General features: G+C 32.3%; 1 long non-coding RNA gene across 1 annotated transcript; it reads right to left on the reverse strand.

Annotated features, from left to right (window-relative positions):
• Positions 1-13,320: 13,320 nt before the first annotated feature.
• LOC146995899 (uncharacterized) lies at positions 13,321-18,854 on the reverse strand. The gene is made up of 3 exons (XR_015042865.1): positions 18,769-18,854; positions 16,135-16,224; positions 13,321-13,456 (listed from the first exon to the last, which is right to left on the reverse strand). It is a non-coding gene; the product is annotated as an uncharacterized LOC146995899 (long non-coding RNA).
• Between the last annotated feature and the right edge of the window lie 672 nt (positions 18,855-19,526).

The raw sequence follows: 19,526 nt of genomic DNA on the forward strand, positions 1-19,526 counted from the left end.
TCTATCTGATTTGTTAAGTTAGCATAATTGTATATTTCTAAAGAAAACTGTTTGGCTCATGTTACCCTATAATGAAAAAAAGAATCAAATTGGTTTTTAGCTTAAAAAGTATTTTCATTATTAATTATATCATGAATTTTATCAATATTATTCTTAGTATTAATTGCAGGCATGTATTCATAAATATAATATACACAAAGCAAAATCAAAAAATTTACCACGAAGAAATATAAAAATGTAATGCAACACAGAAGAGTACAGTACTATTTCAAGTTGTTTTGTGGATATACGGAAGACAGAAACATATTTTCAGCTGTATTCGTTCATCAGAGAAAAACTTTTCATATGAAGCTAATTTTTTCATATCTTTCACTATACAAGTAATACAAAAGCAGTATAAGAATTTCTTTTCTTAATATTCAACCGAAGAGTTGAAGGGACGTACAATGATTAACATACAATGGGTGCCTGGAATTATTTTGCTTTACATGCAGTTTCCTTATATATGTAAAACAAAATAAACTTTCACCCATTCCAGGACTTCAAGAACACAGAGAGAGAGAAATATCTATAACAAATTTTATTGCTGTCTGACTGATTGCTTCGGGAACAATAAGTCTTCCAACTCAAGCTTCTAGCTATTCAAATACGAACGCTTCTCAGCAAAGCCATTTGGACCGCATCTGCTTTGTTAAAGAAAACCTTTTGGGGGTAAAATCATCCACTTCATCGGGTTTTTCAAACAAAGCAGTCAGTGATCCTGTTACTACCTGCTGACCTAGAGAAATTTCCCAGAAACATTTTTTTCGAAAAAAACGAGTTTTATATTTTTAAGAATTTTCAGTCTGACAGCAAGATTTTGGTATTTTTCCTATGTAGATGAAAAAGAAACTAATTTGATTTTAATAAAGAAGAAAAATTAATAAGTTTATTTAAATTGTTTTACATAGCACCAAGTAAGGAGACGAAATTTGATTTTCTTTATTTTTCTCAGACAGTACTTTACGTGTAGTGTTTTTCAAATTACGAGAATAGCGCGTTAGTGCAAGCATTTTGAAATCAGATTAATTTAATTAATATATATGGATATGCTGAACATGCACACTTTCGCACATATAAACTGTACATTAGTACATACATAGAAATGAAATAAAATTTGAAAACAATTTAAAAACTACTGTATTAAAAATGATCAAAAATTTTGTTTTTAACTCATTTTTTTTCCTTATATACATTTACTTCAGTTTTGTTATATGCATTTACTTAATTTTATTGTGTTCTATGCATCTGTTACTCTTTTTGAAAAATTTTTAGATTATTTGAGTATGGCGTAGGAAATGAGATCTATCAGCTGAAAGGAAATGGATGTCTCCATGGACGACTTTCTAAGTAAAACGTACTCATGTTCATGTTACACATAGGGAAAATCACAAAACCCAACCATGCAACCAGTTCGTTTGTTTGGGTTCAAATATGAATCGAACTAGCGGTAATCAGAAATCTTAGCCAGGAGGCCATTGATTGGGTTTGACAGATTTAGAAACCTAATAAATAGTATTTAATAAATATAATATTATTAAAAGAATCGAATTTAGATAAACAAAAGAAAATTCTTATATCGAACACAACTAAATCTCGATATAACTTACACTGATAAACTGATGTGTAATAACACTGATAAATCCAAATACTAAACGGAATATACATTAATTTTTGCAATATATTTCGCTAGGAATGTCTGGCCGCAAAATCCTGATTATATATAACCTTATTTTAAGGTTATCACATATCTGATGGTTTGACTTTTACCTCAAAACACAAAGAATCCACAAACTTCAATAAAATTAATAACTTTATTTCCCTGTTGAAAATTCTCTGGATCTTTTCAATTATAAAAGCACACGAGCCAAGCAGTTTTCTTCAAATAAATATATGCAGCAACGAGAAGATGCGCTTTTGACAGCAGCTCGGTTCGACAATCGAAAATTTTTCTAAAGAAATTTGTCGCTTAAATTAATCTTTCATTAAACAAAAAACAAAATAGAATTGCATATTATTAAAAATATTTTACTGATAATTCAGATTCTGAAAACAAGAACATTGTTATAAAAAAACAAAGAAAAAAATAAACAACATATTTCATTCAACGAGGGCCAACTTTGGCGCATGCACTTTTCGTTGGAAGACTGCCTAACGGAAATTGGCTTGAATACAGGTAATACATATGGAAAACTAAGAAAACATCCTCGCAGCCAGCCCGTTTGCCGGGATTCGAACCCCGAACAGATCCATCAGTTACTCCGTTAGACTCCGCTCAGCCGCTGGTGGGCTATCCGATAATGGAAAAGCTTAAAATTTCATATTAGAGGAAAAGTGGTAGCATAGTATAATTCGAAGTTATTGCCATTTCAGTAATGTGAAGAGATTTCAAGAATGTTTAATTATTTTATTTAGCTTATGACAAACTAAATAAAATAATTCAACATTCTTGAAATCGCTTCTCTTAACGTACTGGTAGTTTGACCTGCATTCAAACCCCCCGTGAACAAGCTGATTGCATGGGCCTTTTTATGGTTTTAACTTTTTGTAGTGCGAGATTGTTTCCCTTAGAAAATCTGTCACGAAAGCATACCTCCCCTTAGACAGATCGCCTTCACGTGCTTAATAATCTAACAAGCCAAACCAAACACAACCCGAGCGAGGACTCGTAATCAAGGCACGTCATCATGAAAAGCTAACTAAAATTGGCTCATATTCACATTAAACATGGGCAGGAAAAATTCGCTAAAACTGCTATGCAGGCAATCCATTCGTCAGGATTTGAACCCGCTTCAAACTATTTAGTATTCAACGATTTTACCGCTACTTCGTTGGCAGCCTTTTGTAGTATCTATATGAAAAGTAATCGCAAAGATATAATCATTGCGTACCGACGGATGAATTAAGTTCGGAACTTAAAGAATAACTTTCATTCGTGCTACTGCTGTTATTGACATTTGGAGAGATACTAATACAGAAGTCAAACAACAAAAATCAGCGTTAATTTACAAAATTTTCACAGGACTAGTTTCGATGGTTTTACCGAACCATCATCTTCAGCTGCAAAACCGCAAATGAACAAGATAGGAAATAATGTTTAGATAAGATAAGAAAGCGTGGACAAGAATAAGCAAGTGGCGCCATCTGTTGGCGAAACCAGAACTAAAACATAATTCCTCTAAAAGCCGAAGGCAAATTTGGATTGGAATTAGGATCGTTAACTAGAACAGAAAGATTTTTATGAATGTGAAATGCCTCTAGAAAATCCAGTTCTCCAATGGAAGATGTTTTTTGAATAATTTTGGCAGCAGAAAAATTGAAAGTGTGATTTTCGGACCAACAATGTTGAGCAACAGAAGACTTCTGTGTTTTCTTTTTTCTAACATATGCCTCATGTTCTTTGACGTGAAATTTTAAGGCTCTCTTAGTTTGGCCAATGTAAATTAAACCGCACTGGCAAGGAATCCTATAAATACCCCAGGAATTCATATCCGGAATGGGGTCCTTGAGTATAGAAGTTGGAATTTTATTGATGGGAGAGTAAACAACCCGAAAGTTAAATTTCTGCAAAATATGTGCAACTTTATAGCTAATTCATGGAAAGAAGGGAATGACAACAGAATTTTTATAATCTCCTAAAATAAGAGTGTGGATTTTAGTGTGTTGAGATGAGAATTTTTTAACTGCTTGATTAATAATGTTGGGTGAAAAGCCCCTGTCAATAGCTATTGCTTTTAAATAATTTAGTTCTTCATCAAGGGCTAGTTTGGAGGAGCAAACTTGAAGAGCACGGAAAACATAGGAATAAAATGAAGCTAACTTTTGTTTAGTCGGATGACATGATTTAAAGTGTGGTGGAAGGCAAACCGATGAAGGTTTACGGTAAACTGTAGTACTGAAGTTGGATATGTTACGTGTGACCAGAATGTCGAGAAACGGAAGAGAATTGCAAGTCTCAAGTTCAAAAGTGAACTGAATAGCTGATCAATAGAATTCATTGTTGAAAGAACTCTATTTAAATCATCTTTATTACCTTCAAACAGGGTAAAAGTATCTAAAACAAAATGTGTTTGTTTCAAACAGAGTTGAGTGAGAGAAATTAGCTCATCAATTTCGCGAATTTCATTTCTCTTGCATCGAAATTGATGAGCTAATTTCTCTCACTCAACTCTGTTTGAAACAAACACATTTTGTTTTCCAAAATAAATATTACAAGCAAACTGAGGGATTAGCCATGGGAAGCCCCCTCAGTCCCATCCTGGCTGATATCTACATGCATTATTATGAATCAAAATTGTTTGAAACTTTAAACTTCCCGGCATGGTTCCGCTACGTAGACGATACTTTTTCCCTGTTTGAAGGTAATAAAGATGATTTAAATAGAGTTCTTTCAACAATGAATTCTATTGATCAGCTATTCAGTTCACTTTTGAACTTGAGACTTGCAATTCTCTTCCGTTTCTCGACATTCTGGTCACACGTAACATATCCAACTTCAGTACTACAGTTTACCGTAAACCTTCATCGGTTTGCCTTCCACCACACTTTAAATCATGTCATCCGACTAAACAAAAGTTAGCTTCATTTTATTCCTATGTTTTCCGTGCTCTTCAAGTTTGCTCCTCGAAACTAGCCCTTGATGAAGAACTAAATTATTTAAAAGCAATAGCTATTGACAGGGGCTTTTCACCCAACATTATTAATCAAGCAGTTAAAAAATTCTCATCTCAACACACTAAAACCCACACTCTTATTTTAGGAGATTATAAAAATTCTGTTGTCATTCCCTTCTTTCCATGAATTAGCTATAAAGTTGCACATATTTTGCAGAAATTTAACTTTCGGGTTGTTTACTCTCCCATCAATAAAATTCCAACTTCTATACTCAAGGACCCCATTCCGGATATGAATTCCTGGGGTATTTATAGGATTCCTTGCCAGTGCGGTTTAATTTACATTGGCCAAACTAAGAGAGCCTTAAAATTTCACGTCAAAGAACATGAGGCATATGTTAGAAAAAAGAAAACACAGAAGTCTTCTGTTGCTCAACATTGTTGGTCCGAAAATCACACTTTCAATTTTTCTGCTGCCAAAATTATTCAAAAAACATCTTCCATTGGAGAACTGGATTTTCTAGAGGCATTTCACATTCATAAAAATCTTTCTGTTCTAGTTAACGATCCTAATTCCAATCCAAATTTGCCTTCGGCTTTTAGAGAAATTATGTTTTAGTTCTGGTTTCGCCAACAGATAGCGCCACTTGCTTATTCTTGTCCAGGCTTTCTTATCTTATCTAAACATTATTTCCTATCTTGTTCATTTGCGGTTTTGCAGCTGAAGATGATGGTTCGGTAAAACCATCGAAACTAGTCCTGTGAAAATTTTGTAAATTAACGCTGATTTTTGTTGTTTGACTTCTGAATTAGTATTTATTCGGCGTGTTATTGTGTCTTAATTATTTGGAGAGATGTTAATTTATTTTAAATTCTTTCAATGTAATTAATTTAATTCTTTAAGTAATTGTTCTTCTGACTGTAATTTTTTTGTGCGGAATATATTTAACTGTTTTACTTAATTTACATTCCATTAATTTTAAGCGATTTTATACCGATAGATTTCTTTATAAAAAAGTTTCAAGGAAAACGTATTTCTTCCCTTGGATTTTAAAACATTGTGGATTTAAAATCTTAATAATAAAATTTTTATAACAAATATTTCTAGAAATTCCTTCGGCGTATTGATTTATTCCATTTAATTGAAGTTTTCGAGTAGAATATCTTCCTTTCAACATTCATAAAATTTTTATATGTCAGTTCGCCATTTCTACGAAACACTGAGCCACACATACGAGTACAAAACTCAGGCATGCTGAAAGCATAGTTTTAACATTTCAGAATGTAAAAAGAAGAATATACCATTATAATAACGCGCATTTGAAATACGAGTGCAAACAAGAAAGCTGGTTGCTACATTATATATTTTTTCTTGACGTGTCAGAAGTTGTAATCAACTTTTAATACAAAAATAAAATATTTGATTGTATAACATATGATTTATTAAAAAGGGCGTCTTCCGTTACAATTCTTATTTTTTCCTGTTTCTACTAAAATTCGACAATGTACTATAACAACATCTGATCCTGTTTGACTTTCATTTGTATAAAGTACCACAAGGCAAACAGTTGTAAAACGATTTATCTTTATTCGCAAACTTTTAGTCGCCACACAGATAATACATACCTGTTGTCTGACAATGATACTTCACTCTCAGGACTCTTTCGTAAAGTGCTCTTTTCAAAGAGACTTCACACCCCATTAAGGGCTTTGTGTCACCTGACAACCGCCTGCAGAAAGGTAGGGGAAAGAACACCGGAGCACATCGTCTAAACACGTCTTAAGCAATTTTGGCAAAATTTGGGCTTCGTGTATACACGTCTTAAACATTTTTCGAGCGATTTTAAATTTGTGTAAAGACGTCTAAAGCATTTTTAAAGGAAACTCTGAAAACGTTTTACCACGTCTTAAGCAGTTAAAGGGTTAAATCGCTTTATACAGCGGCTTTCGGCTAACTTTTTCAAAAATATTCCTTCGATTGGTAACTCCGTTCTCCATTCATTGCCTATTTAACCATCCAGGAATTGCGTCATCTAGAAAAAGACCAAGAGCCACTCTGGAAAGCGCATATAATGCATTACCATTTCGTAAGAGGCTCTGCTATGAAGACAAGGCGCTTTGAAATAATCGCCCGACACGTTCACTGCCCCCCCTTGCTGAATGAATTTGCCCCATTGGGAATTTGAAACTAAATCTTTTTAAGGGAATTCCTTTAATTTATTACTATTATATCATAACACTTAAAGCTACTAATTTATTTATCTCCTGTTTCTCCTCAGAGGCAGTTCTGACCGTCTCTTTAAACCTAACTCGCCTAACGAGTTCCTTTCCCCCTTCCCTCCCCAGACCAGAATCACTCGCAACGTGAATGACTTTCCGCGAGTGGTTCCTTTCTCGTATTGTTAACACCACATCTTTGATCAAGGAAATATCGAATCTTTTCAAAATTCATGATGCAAATCTTCAAAATTGATTCCGGCCCTTTACTTGATCTCAAAATTACTTTTTTTCTACTGTGGAAGGCAGGTTGGCTTTTGTTATTTTAACAATTCGACACTAAATTTTACTTCTTTGCCGAACCCTCTTTTTGATGATAATTATTTAATCTTTGATGATGTGGTGACAAAGGCACTGAGCCTATGAGCCTCGTAATTGAACCCTTCCTTGTGACAGAAATCACTTAAATGGCAGATATATTTTGAAATATAGTAGAAAGAAATAAGCAAACCACAAATGTACGTTACATGTTTATTTACTTGACTAACTAACTGTTGCCATTCAGCAAAAAACAAAAAGAGCTACACATGAATATTAAGGAACACAGAGTGTATATTTATAGCATTATTTATAGCATTAAGGGCTTTGTGTCACCTGACAACCGCCTGGCAGATACAACATCATAAAAATAAAATAAAGATTATTTCTAACACTCCTCCTTGCCAAAGTATGCCTAAAGAAACTTTCACTTAAATTGATTAAATACAACCTTCAAAAAATGAGGAATTTAAAAAAAGAACTTGCAGTAACTCTTTATAACTGAACAATAAAAAATTGGTAAAAGAAATTTACAAGTATTATGAGCATACATAGGCACTTTTTATATCACACATGGGAGGGCTATTTGTGAAAACCTAAATATTTTCTCAAGTTGGTTAACACTGCCTTTGAAATCTTTTTAGTCAGAAGTTCAGCTATGTTTTCCTTGGAATTTACATATTTCAATTCCATCACGCTTTGTTCAGTACAGTCACGAATGAAGTGATGCTTGATGTCCATGTGCTTACTGCGTTCAGATGTAGTTTGGTTTTGTGCGATGAACATAGCTGCCTGGTTGTCTACTTTTACAACTGAGTGCGATGGGATAAACTTCAACATCCTCAGTTCCTTCAACAGTCCCCTTATCCATAAAACTTCCTTTGTAGCAAGGCCAGCAGCCACATATTCGGCTTCAGCCGACGATAGGGCAACACTAGAGTGCTTCTTACTGCACCAAGATATTGCAGCACCCCTAAGATCAGAACATATCCACTGAAGGACTTTCTGTCAACCTTGTCAGCACCCCAGTCGGCATCAGAGAATGTTTCAAGGGCTCTTCCTGTCTTTCTGAATGTAAGGGATAGATTTTTGGTCTCTTTAAGACAGCGGAAAAGATGTTTAACACTTCTCCAGTGAAATTCAGATTGCCTCTCATTAAACTGGCTCACATAGGTTGCACTAAATGCAATATCAGGACGTGTTCCGCAAGCAAGGTATAATAGGCTACCTATGGCTTGCCTGTATGGAATTTGGTTACTTTCTGCTTTTATATATCTCCACTCTTAATCAAATAGCTTTTGGTGTTTTACAGTGGGATCCATGGGTGTTGATGCTTCCCTAATTCTAATTGAAACTCTTCCAGAATTTCTTCTATATAAGCTGTTTGATCTAATGATAAGGTGCCATCAGCATACGTCTGGATCCTCACAGATAGAATTTCATTTGCTTAACCCAGGTCTTTTGCTTTGAATTTTTGCACAACTGTATGCTTAAATGTGGTTATTTCCTCTAGGGTCCCAATAATTAACATGTCATCTACATAGATACCAAGATATTGTTACGATTTTTTCTTTTCTGACACCAGTCGTTGCGTTATTATCTTTCTTCACGTTCTTGCGGGGTTCGTGTGGATTTGGAGTGAATAACGACGACACTTGATGAAGTATCGAAACTCAATTTATTTAGCCAGTACTAATCAGGACAGCTTTAAAACACGTTTACAGTCGTCGATGAACTACTATAAACACGCTGACACGATCAGCGACACAGCCTCCAGGTTATCAGGCTATCACGGTGGAGACAGCTTTACGGCAAAGCACTAGAGTACAGCTCCCGACTCGGCTTAGTCGTTCTTGGAACTTCACGTACTCTCGAGACTCTCCACGCTACAACTCACGATGCACTCGACGACACTCAGAGCACAGCTCCCGACTCTTCGGTTCAATCTTTCCCGGAGCTCAACACGCTCTCTCGACGATACACTACGAGACTCTTTCGATGCACTCGACGACCCACTCGGCACTCGCTGGGCGGCTATCAACTCTATTGACTCGCTAGATGAGACACCAACTCCATACTAACTTGCACTCTATGCGAGGCACTCTCACTCGCCCTCTTGATGATGCACGCACTAACTGACTGCGGACCAGCAGGGTTTGTATAGCTTTCGGCTTGTGTTCGAGAACATTCTGCGCTAAACCGGTAAGAATACGTTCCAGAAGGTTCTCCATCCATCCATGGCATATCACCAATTTTGTCCACAAATGTCGCCAAATGGGCGATTTCTCGCCAAATGTGGCAACTTTGCCTTCCTTTGCCATTTTATGGCAACCTAAAAACTGCTTTGCGGGGAAGCCATCTTACCGCTCCTGTACATTTCGTAACACTATAATGCTTTGTTTGGATGGTAATAAATGCAGTTATCACATTTTGAGCGTGACAGTCCACAATCCTTCAAGAAAGTATCAAAGCACTCATTCCATTGTCTTTCTGATTGCTTTAAGATATACAAGCTTTTCTTTAAATGGCACACTAGATGCTCTTTACCTTGCTCTTGAGATCCTTCAGGTTCTGCCATATATAGGTCTTCCCAGGGATTAATTTCTAAGATTAGAAGTGCCCAAGCCCTATAGAAAACAGTCAGCAAACAGCAAAGAGGAACAAGAGTAAATAAATAAATAAAATGACTATTAAACTCATTTAATAATTTTAAAATTAAATAGTTAATTATTATCAAATTAATTATTAGCTATTTAATTAATGTTTATAAATTTTTATTAAACCAATAATTATTATATAATTAATTATAATTATTAAATAATTAATTATTATTTTTGAAATAATTAAAGATTGAAGTAAATAAAGATTGAAGTAACTAAATAATTAAAATTTAATAAAATGCAAAGAGATAAATCGAAATTTAATAAGCGATTTTTAATATAATTTTATAGTTAAAATAAAATTTTCGAGATAAAATTTCTACTGAAATTGTTATTCAGTTACATAAAAGAAGTGCCGCAGCCTTCTTATTCAGGGCTCCGGTGCGTTCTAGCTAGAATTATGTAAAGATCGTGACTTGTAAAGATCATGACTTGTGAAGATCGTGACTTAAAGAGAACGTGAAATATAAATAATAGGACAATAACTTGCATTTTATGGTGTGGCAACAAGAAGAGGATTCGAAAGATTTTTATATATATTTTTGTTTTAGAGTTTAGGATGTTTAATATTTTAATAGTTGTAAGAGTTTTAACTGCAGTAGTTAAGAGTTTAAAATTTTGATAGTTTAGAGCTGCAGTATTTATTTTTTTTTTTTGGTTCTGTTTTAAAATTTAAATAAAAGTATTTTGTTTATTCTGAAAAATTAGCTTTATTCTTCCTACAAGATTCAATATTCATTATATTGAAATAAGGAAAGGATTTTTACTGGCGCAGTCGACAGGATCGGACAGTCGCAGTCAACAGGATCGAGCAACATCCTTGGGATACCCCAAGGATGTTGCTCGCGGGATAGGCGCACATCCTCAGGACATCCCGCGAACCTCCTAAACAGCTCCACCCGAGTGCTTAATGTCACATCCCGGGATATCCTCAGGACATCCTAACCAAGTCCCATCGACAGCGTGCGGGATGTTATTAGGATATGAACTCCTACGTACTACATCCTCAGGACATCCCACAAACCTCCTAAGCACATCCCATTATATCCTAAAAACATCCTATCTATGTCCCATCTACAGCATATGGGATGTTATTAGGATTTAAAGTCCTACTTACTACATCCTCAGGACATCCCGTAATATCGCAATTTCTTCCTAAACTCATCCTCCTGAGCGCTTAATGTCACATCCCAGTATATCCTTAGGACATCCTATCTACGTCCCACCGACAGCGTATGGGATGTTATCAGGATTTGAAACACTAGTTACAATATCCCTTTAAGCTCTTAAATACATACTCTCAACTGCTTAGTGTCACATCCCAGTATATATACAAAGGAAAATTCCAGTGAAAGTATGTGAAGGTGTGATGATCTAAAACCTACTTTTTTTTACACAGATAGTCTCAAATCGTTCTCCTATCGTTACTATGGAAAAATCAGAAATGTTGAAAATATTTATACAACTTATTTTGTTTTTAAATCTGAATTTGTGAATATATTAAAACTGAGCAAGGAAATTAAAATGAATTATTAATACAAAATATTAAAACTGAAAATTTTGCTTTTATTTTTAAGATATTAAAAATCTTTTGATCATTTTTAAACATCCAATAGCCCCCAAATTGAATTATTCATAATTAAATTATTTTACAAAATCAGTTTCTAATTTCAGTTATTTGTATTAAAATTGAATAATAAAATTACACATTTAATAATCTTTACATAAATGAATCATCTTTCTTTAAAACATGTAAGGAATTTATAGTGATGACACTGTTGGGAAATTGTTACAAGGAATAAATTTTATTTTTAAAACTAAATCAATTCCTAGCCTCAGAATAAATAAATATGTTTTCGTAACATGAGAATGCTGCAGGCTTTTTTATATATTTAATATTTAGTTGTAAAAATTTGACATTATGTTAACAATTCTTTATATCATTCAAAAGGTAACTCAAGAAGCTCTTCTAAAATTCTATCTTTCTGCTCACACAATTAAAAAAAAAATCTGAAAGGCCTCAGATTTTAGCAGTCACTCAAAGAGGCTAAAAGTTTATGAATGCATAGATCATCAATTACAGATGGGGCAGTGGAAATAGCAAAACATTTTATAAGATACTGACACCAGAAAGTTATATATCTTCTATATATTTGAAAAATGAAGAAATATATCATGTAATTATGTAGAAATATTAAAATGTTTTCAATTGGATATATCATGAATTAAATGCATTCTAAATCAATCAGATTAAAAATTAAAAAAAGCATTGTTAAGAACTGTGTGTAATGCTTTTAAATAGCTTGGCTTGTTAGTCAGTAATATATTAGATTTTAAAGGTAAATATGTTAAATTTTGCAAAATGGTAAGACTTGAATGAAAAGCGAAACAAGTTTACGACTGACGATATGAAGTCCCATTTCAAAACTAATAGCCCTTTTAGATTAAAAAAAAAAGTTCTGAAAATAATTTGCAATGGTTCATTGGTATTATTTTACGCAAAATTCAGTAAAATGAAATTTACCCGTTGAAATCAACATCAAATTAAACTTTGTAAATTCTAGCGCATGTTAAAGGTTGTCTCATCCAGAATTTTATTACTAACCATTCATTTCAGAGCAAAATAAAACAGTAATTGCCATTTATATGACAATCAATATCAAAAATTTAAATCTGCATTTTACGCAACATAGAAAAACTTCAAAAGATCTACTGTTTACCATGCAATTAAGGCGTTTTATTCTGCTATCAACTCTACCAATTATTAATTCCATTAAGTATATTCAGTTTACTCTTTCTGCTCAATATAAGCAATGTAAAATTTTCCATAAATTTATTAATTCATTTTATTTTGAGGTGAGCTTTTATTCAACTCTCAATGTCAACGAGAATGTTAGTTCATTTTTTATTCGGTCTCAAAAGAGAAATCAAAATATGTGGATTTATGTACGTGTATTTATGAATCAAAATATATGAGAAATCACAGTGAGAAAAGCACTTCTACCTTAAACTGTGATTATATATAACAAATGCAGTGAATTATAGTTAAAAAATAGTGAAAATATTTATATTTCTGAACTATTTCATATATAACATTTTCAGTTTCGCATATGTGGCAATTTAAGAACTTTTTTACGTATACCAAGTTTTTGAAATATCTGCAAATTTTTGTATCTTCAAGGAAGCTTATTCTTTCACCTTTAGTATATAAGTAATGGTAATTTACCAGATTAAATTACTTAATGGGGAATACAGAAAAATATCTAACCACTTACCTTTGTGACTTCATCTGCAAAGAGACTAAAAACGTAGTTCAGCTAAATCTGCTATAATAAATATTTATAATAATGCTAAATTATGCAATATCTATTAATATGACAAATTTTTGTAAAGCTATTTATTTGGATGAAAAATAAACACATTCAGAAGTTTATGGCACTATATTATGATTAACAGAGGAAAAACACTTTTCAAAATTCAAAATAGTTTTTATTAATCCAATTTATCACATTTTATTTGAATTCATGAAAAACAATCTTATATCCATGTATTCTTATGTATATAAGAACTCTTGATAAATTGGATCTCTGTCATTGCCTTTCACAGCACCTAAAATAAAAAAAACACTCACAATTACTATATGTGAATATAATTCATAATTAAATTTAAACAAATGACTATTAGAATGCAAATTAAAGGAAGCATTTAAAATATTTTAACATTTAGTACCTATAAACAGAGTAGCAATTATTTGATTTTTCGATTATAGTAAAATAAACATGGGGGATGCCTTTTAAAATTTTTTATGTCAGAAAATAAACTCAAACCAGCAGCTGAACATATGAGCAGTTTTATCAATCAGCCACTGGTAGGTAACCTGGATACTGAATCAACATATAAAGTTGCCAAGATAAAGAGAGAAACAAAATTATGATAATCACATCTTACCTATTCATAAAACTATTTTATAAATTTAATGTGTAGACAAGTCCAAAAAGAGTGAGAATGAATTTATTTTGCAACACAAAGTAAAGTCTTGCAGAAGCAAAAAAAAAAAAAACTTGTCTCATGAGATTGGCAAGTAAAAAATAATTAACTGCATCTGGTAACATTTATCTGACAACACGTAAGTAATTGTTAGCTACGTGCAGAAAATAAAATCTGATCAGGGGCGTAGCTAGAGGGGGGCATCTGTCCCCGGGTGCAGAATCCAAGGGGAGGCAAACTGATGTTAGAACATTTTAGAATTAAATGTTTTCCATCTTGGCAAGCAGTAAGGGGCGCGAAATCTTCAGTTGTCCCTGAGCGCTGAAAACCCTAGCTATGACTCTGAATCTGATCATGTTAGTGCAATTTTAAACTTTTGAATTTAACCGCAAAAATTTACCAAAGAAGTACTTGTAACAGTAGTAAATGAAGATATGGCTAATCTTTACTGTATGGTACACCTTGGTTTCTGTCTGAAAAAAAATCGCAAAGTGGTATTGGTTGTTTGTGAAATGTGGAAGCCCATTGCGTCAAATAAGTTTTTCGATAACCCTAATGTTGATAATGTTGGCGAAAGTAGCCTTCGGGAAAAAAAAAAAAAAAAACTTTTTTTTGTCAATATAAAGGAGTTATTTCTGCAAATATTGCCAACGTGCTGTGATAAATTTAGTTTTGGGCTACTTTTTTTAATAGTAAACCTTTTGTACGGTCCCAGGTTTTTGGTTCTTACCAGTCTTTTCAATTGCTGTGTTTGGTTGCACAGAAGTGGTATGGTCTTGTATTTTGAACATGCTATTTATTATTTTGGGGTGGGTACCATCGTTTGAGTATGTCTGAGGTGACTAAGAGATGAAAAATTTAATTGAATTGCTTACCTGGAGGATGGTGGTGGGAAGGCTAAACATATGCATGTGAAAAAAAAGGTATGTTAAAAAAATGACGTTTCATTTATTTTTTTGTCTCTGTGTGTTAATTTTTGTTAGAAGATTTGTTGTTTAATGTTTTTATGTTAGGAAATATGTATTTTTGGTAACTTATTCCTCTCTGTTTTTGTATTTTTGGTTGTCTGTGTGTTAAGACAGAGGCGAATTTTTTCTGGTAACTATGATATTTTTAACTTTCTGATTTTCTTAAAGTGAAAATAGATCAATGTGTACATGGACAAAGTTAAGGCAGTGCCCAGTTTGTGCAGTTCTCTGTTTTAATAGGTCAATGTGTACATGGACACAGAGTTTGTGTACGTCTTTGACTTCTTATTTTGGTTTTGCGTAGCGGCCACCTTGAAATTGGTGCCGATCCTCTCAGGTGACGATCTTGATATAAAAAAAAGAAACGATTTGCCAAGGGTTACAGTACAGTAAATTTTTACCAAAGATGTTCTACCATAATCACCATTTCAGTGGTTTAAACACTAGTGGAGCAGTATGCAGAGATGAAGATTTGAGTTTTGTTTACACAACATGATGGTTTAGGCACTCCAGCCATTACAGTGAACAAAATTATAATAAACATAGCCACAATAAATGTCTATAAATATTGATGTATAACACTGCATTAACTAATATATTTCTTACGCTAGTATATACAGAATCCTTAATCGAAGGGAAAATCAGAAGACTGTGCATGCACTTTCCTTTAACAGAAATATGGATTTGACCATACAAATCTCAGTCTTACGGGACATGCCACTCTATGCAGATAGACAGTAAAAAGTGCTTGTGTTGTTTTTATTTGTTAGAGGTATGAAATAAATATACTTCTAGATTTTAAGTTTTTCTTTTCTTGTTTTACATTTGGATTACCTATCAAAAAGTAAGGAATTTTGATATTATTACAATATCGGAGTTAAAATAACAATTATTGGACATGTTAAAGTAATGAAAATTTTAAATAAGGTTAAAAAGTAACCCTTAATGTGGCATATTTTTGAATTAAACTCTATCGACATTAAAAACAACAAAACGTCCCTCTTTATTAAGGACTTTATTAAGGACATACCAATGTTTATAAATATGATTAAATGTAACAGAAAATTTACTGTCAGAACCACATTTTTAAGTGAAATGTATTATTTTAACATTTTACAGTATTTAAGGTATGGCATTAAATGCAACATTATGTGCCTGGATATAAGTTAGTAAATTAAAAAAAAATAATAATAATAAAAGAATGAATGTCATGAAAAATTTCAAAAACAAGCAGAATTTAATTTAGAAGACCTTTAGACACTTATGATAAATAAATTTGAGAATTCTTCACCCAAAATTAAATTATAATTAACTAGAACCAGTTTGACTGACCTTCTACAAAATCCTTCAGCTGCAATTTTTTCTAGCTTGAAAACCAAATTCTTCTCCACATGGTAATAACATCTTAACCAGTTGAAATTCCTGCAGAAAGTTTGATAACACACTAATAGAATTAATAGAATAGAAAAATTAACACAAAAGTATAGAACATCATTTAAACTTAACATTATTACAAATTTTGGTGCTTTCTGACTATCTGCAAAGCTGTGAAAATAGGCAAAATGGTTAGTTTATGGTTCATATCTACTGCTCTGTTCACAAGTAGTAATTCAAATAAGCACTTTATAAGAAACAAGAAATTTTAGGATGCACACACACAAAAATATATACATTGGGTCAATATTCACATATTTTTCATTCAATGGAATACTATTTAGAAATAAAGATTAAATATAAAGCATGTAAATACATGTGTGTGGTATGCATATTCATAGTTTGCTATTATCGTGTGCATACTCTTGCTGTTTTAGCATAAGTTGAAGCTGTGAGGGCAGATGAAAAGAAAGTATCAGAATTTTTCATGTATAAGAAAAGACTGCCCTGACAATATTATCTCAATTGTTTAGCATTGACATTCACATAGCGCATTAGAAATGTATAGTAATATATGTATAATAAAAAGATAATTGCATATTATTAATTCATTTTTTTAAATGCCAAACTTTAACAATTCTTTCACTTATAATTAAACAGAATTCTTTCATTATGAACATCTAAAATCCATTCTTAACTAAAGAATAAATAATAAAATCATGTAAATTTCTTATCAAGCCCATCATTTCCGAAATGTCTACTTCTGAAAGTTCCCAGCATTTCTCAATATATTATTAAATTACTAAACTAAGCATCAATGATCGTAATGTTCGCTAATGTGACAATATCTTTCACACTTCTTTGTTACCACAAGTAACAAGTAGGCTTCAATAAATCTTTAACTGTTACATGCTACTTTTGTCTAAAATTTGTACAAATAATAAAATTAAATGAGCTCTTTATAATATGCTCAAAGAAATAATTTTGTATGAAAATTTGTATGTTATATATTGGCCTGATTAATGATTCAGGAAATAATTTGGGTTTTCAAAGTGCTTCCAATAATTCAAATTTCAACTTATGTCAAAATAAAATCTGTAACACAAAGATAAGCAAATTTCCTTATGAACAATGCATTTTAACATTATTCAATCACTGGCAATCACACAGTACTGATTGCTTCAATAAACATTACTGTAACTGTGTTATTTAAAAGACTGCAATGTTTTAATTATTTCCTTAATTAAAAAATTACAGTCTTTTCCTCCTTCTAACACCAAAAGAAAACCCAGATAAGAAATATAAAAATATCAGTAAAAATAAATTATATTATTGAACATTAATTACACTTATGCATATATTATTTTATTATAAATTATTTCAAAATCAAAGAAGAGAAGGGGGAGAAACTTTAATATTGACATTTCTAAAATGATATAAACATTAATCATTTAGTACAGTTTGTTATTTCAGGCAAAAAGAATTCACTTTTCTGGATAGCATTTATATTTCCATCTCACTTTCAATGAAACATTAAGAGAAATGCATATAATTTAAACACCAGTTTATTTTATTTATCAGACAGATTATGTCAACTCGAAAAAAACCTATCAGTAAAATTCGGTAGTAATAATTCTGAATGTTAGGCAACTTGCAAGATTCAACAAAAATTATCAATACTTTTATTATAATGACAATACTACAGTAACATGAACATAAAATTAAACTGCATATAACTATAAAATAAGCCAGCATATAATAATGGTGCATTGGTTTCTAAAACAATGAGCTCGATGAAAAAATACATGTATTATGGTAGCTATTCATATTCTTCAGCTTTCCTAATATTCTCATGTTCACTTTACATAACTAAAGTACCTAAAATACAATAAAAATGCAAACAATATTTATGAGAAAATGTTAAAAGCAATCATAAGCATTTGATTGAATGACCATATTTTGTCTTCCTGCAAGTCGAATCTTAAAATGATATGCAGTTTGAAAAATGCTTAATCCTTTTATAAAATATTCAAAAAAGATTAAAAAAAGGTACTGTTCTGTTATCAGGACCGGGTTCAGAATTGTATTTATGTATGCTTGCATATTTGTATGTTTGTGTGTCTACATATACACATCTATGCACATACTTACGAACACAGGTTCATACATTTCCGATTCTGGTACCAATAACAGAACAGTACCCCCAAAAAAAGTTGAATTACAAACTAGATTAAGATAATGTTTCAACCATACATATTTTGGACAAAACAATGCAAACTCTTATTTTTATACAATTGTTCAAACTATTTAACATAAATTTATTGCTGCAATAAAATAATAAGCAATATGATCACACATATTATTTTGAAACTGAATGCGTAAACTAGACTAAAAAAAATTCAGTCATAAACATTTGGATAGCAGGGCAAATTAGATATTTGAAAAGACAGCCAGCCATTGAGATACACGTAATTCACGACAGAATGGTAACAATTCATAAAGCTGTGAAACATTTAACTGTCAAAATGACTTAAATAACATAAATTCGAAAAGCAAAAAAAGTAAACATACAAGTATTGCAACTGAACTTACCTTTCATGCAACAAAAAATATCCATACAAGTTAACCTTATAGCGCAGACATTTTGGATTTCGTTTCAAATCAGACAGATGTTTACGGATTTGCGGAAGAATACGATGAACTAGTAGTTTGCCGGATACAGTGTGCAATGACGCGAAAGAATATAGTTCTGTAGAACTTCCTACATTATTCCGTAATAAACAGTACTATTTCCTAATTTTTTCTTTATCTAATTAATTAATTAATAGGGAAATAGTTAAATAATGCCGAATTCATTTTTAATGAAATGTAAAATTTTGCATGTATGGGACGACCACCTTCCATCCAATATTTCTGAGAATATAAACAAATTTTGGAATCTGAGAGTATCAGTAAATAAATATATAGAATATCGCCTCTCAAACGACCACTTCTGAAAGTGACCAATAGTTCTGAGATTATAAATAAATATTGATATTAAGCATTATTTCTATAAGACGACCATCTCTATATAAGACCAAAGTTTCTAGAATCTTGGATAGTCATCAGAGATGTATCTTTACTGCGAAATTATCGCACGACTGTAATTCAATATCAATAACAGATCGCGCGATTGAAAAACATTTTCTGTCCTGTAATTAGAGGGAAAAAATTTTCCTTATGAGGTATTTCTCCCGCTTTCCTAGCGTGCCTTCGTGGTGTAACAGTTCTGCACGCTGGGCCGGTATTTCAGAGGTCCGTGGTTCTATTCACGGCGAAGGCGGTTGCTAATTTTTCATCTCTATGGCTTC

Source organism: Stegodyphus dumicola, chromosome 8 (assembly GCF_044657685.1).
Source record: "Stegodyphus dumicola isolate Sdum_Otavi_A_Nest chromosome 8, ASM4465768v1".
Lineage (NCBI taxonomy): Eukaryota > Metazoa > Arthropoda > Arachnida > Araneae > Eresidae > Stegodyphus > Stegodyphus dumicola.